The following is a 2,805-nucleotide window of genomic DNA, read 5'->3' on the forward strand; positions in this document are numbered from 1 at the left end:
AAACCTGGGAAAAAGTGGAGTCTAGCATAAGTATAAATAGAATCTAGGAAAAATAAAGGAAAAAGGGATAGGTTAAAGCCAAAGCGGCATTAGGTAAAGGCTTACCTAAGGTAGGAAAGCCAGATAATATTAGAAACTAGGCCAGGTTAAAACATAAAAAGGAATAAATATAATGAAATATATTAGGAAAAACCTAAAGTAGAATCAGGAAAGGTATGAAAAAGAAATGAGGAATAATAAGTGGACATAGAAAAACATGAAAATAAAGAAATTAGTAAGTAATAACCTGAATAATGTCCACTGTAGGAAATGAATCCGAGCAGACAAGACTGGTGGTGGAATGACTCCGGAACGTGGACTGGAGACCGCGATGCTAACCCAGGGGAAAACCCTAAAAGATCTGAGAATAATGTGAATAATAATACTGAATATCCTATTACCTTGAACAATGCAAACTTGGTGGAATCCCGAACTAACATGCGATGTCCACAGTGTGGTAAAAATCATAGCGGTTTGTGTCTAAACGGGACCGGAATTTTCTATAAGTGTGGCAAGGTTGGCCATATCTGCAAAAAATTTTATACCTTTCAGAGAAAAACAAAAAAGATTCAGGAAAAATATCAACGAGAATTGGCTGGAGGTTCAAGTTCAGGAAGTAACAACATACTTCCTGAACTAATGGTGGACCAAGAATGGGCGCGTACAGGAAAGAAGGATATTCCTCGACGTATCGTGATCGAATTCGAGGAACAGCCCACTTATGACTCTAACAACGTGGAATCCTATAAATTTTGTATTTTCTGTAAGGAAATAGGACATGTTCAAGAGCGGTGTGTATGGAAGAACGAGAGGATGTGCCTTAACTTTGAAAACTTATGACTATCGGGGAATGAGTAAACAAATAACTATGTAGACTGGAAGAAACTACTAATGTAAATAACAACAATGTTCATAAATAAAAATAGTATTTTGATAACATATGTCTAATTTATATGTGAATGATTGTAGACAAAATGCTGAGAAGTGGAAAACGTAGAATGAGGCAACCATCTGGAAACGAAAGTGAAAGTGCCTCAAGCCATCCAAGAGAAAAATCCAGGGAGGAAGAAAAAATGGATAAATTCACCCAAAAACTCCAAGCAAGATTAGAAAATATACAACCTGATCCCGAGAAGAAACATGGGATAGAATGATTAGAGGAAACAGGAAAAATGACGTTGGGGAAACTATATGGACTAACTCAGGATAGGGAAGACAATATGTCGATTGTGGGAAAAGGGAAAGAGAAAGTTTTAGAAACTAGAATAGAAAGTTGTGGTGTAATAAAACTGTATGAGGCAAATTATTAAATAAAAGTTCTGTTGTAAATTAAGTTTCGTTTAATTTCGAGGACGAAATTATTTTAAGGGGGTGGTAAATGTAAGACCCTAACACTAAACCTAAAGTGGGAGGTTAAATAGAAAAATCCTAAGTAAGGATAGTGGGGCAAAGAGAGAAAAACATAAAAAAGGTGACTAAAAATCTAAATTCCTATGAAGGGCTTAAAACATGTTGGATGCAAGAAGGCATGGAGGATGGAAGCAAGAAAACTTGAAAAATGGCTAAGGGTTGCATACAACCAATGCAAAGACATACATGAGCCATGCGAACACAGGCAGGAAGCATGCATCGAGTGAGCATGCCAGCTCGCGGCGATGCGTTGAAGCCAAGCGCATAGGCTATACACCAAGCACGCAGCCATGCGTCGAGGACAAGCGCACAGGCCATACGTCAAGCACGCATCCCATGCGTCGATTGTGTATGCCAAGCGCGTATCCATGCGTCGATGGTGTTTGCCAAGCGCGCAACCATGCGTCGATGGTGTATGTCTAGCGCCCTGCCTATGCGTCGAACGGGCAAGCGGGCAAGCCATCCTATGCATCAAAGCACTGCCGAGTTTGCCCAGTAGCCATGCATCGATACGCTATGCCAAGCCCACGCCCATGCGGCAAGACATGCCCACGCGGACGAGAGTGCCTATGCGGCCGAGCATGCCTATGCAGCCAAGCGCGCAAGTGCCTAGGCAGCACACCATGTGTCCATGCTTAGTAGGCCGAGCAAGCACACATAGCAAGCCATGCGTCGAGGGTGAGCAGCCACCCTATGCGTTGGTGATGGCCAACTCATTCATTGGCTAAGTGGGACTTTGATGAAGGAAAGGTGAATTTCTATGCGTTAAGAATAAAAGAGTAAGGCTAATTGATGAAAAACTTCAAGGGAGGATGCCAATGGTATACGAGCATAAGTCTTAAAAAATTTAAGTAGAGAAATATGTGAAGTATTTAAGTGATTTAGGTGGCAAAAGAAGGATCACACAAAATTCTAGTAGGAGGTGGACAAAGGAGATTTCATGCAATTGAAGTCTTATCACCTCAAACAGGAAGTGGGTGAAGGAGATTTCATGCAAAAAAGGAGGCTTTGGCTAGCAAGTTGAAATAAGAACAACTCAAGGCTAGGCTGGGTAGGCTGAGTGTTGGCAGCTCCAAAGTGAGACAAATGGGAGTTGAGTTGTCACCATGGGGTGAGTTTGAAATGGCTATAAATAGAGGGGTTGGGCAAGAGGAATTTATTCATACCATAACTTAAATTGTGTGTTGAGAGCATATTTAGAGAGTTACGTTTGAGTTATTAGGCTGCAAAGTTGATTGGAGATCAAAAGAAACAAGGTTGTGGTAGTGAGGCATTAAGTCAGCCAGACGCACAACTAGCTCACACTCTGCGCGCACGTAGCACTGTGTCCGTACGTCTGCGTGCGCCTCACTCGAC

The sequence above is a fragment of the Benincasa hispida genome, chromosome 7 (genome assembly GCF_009727055.1).
Source record: "Benincasa hispida cultivar B227 chromosome 7, ASM972705v1, whole genome shotgun sequence".
NCBI lineage: Eukaryota > Viridiplantae > Streptophyta > Magnoliopsida > Cucurbitales > Cucurbitaceae > Benincasa > Benincasa hispida.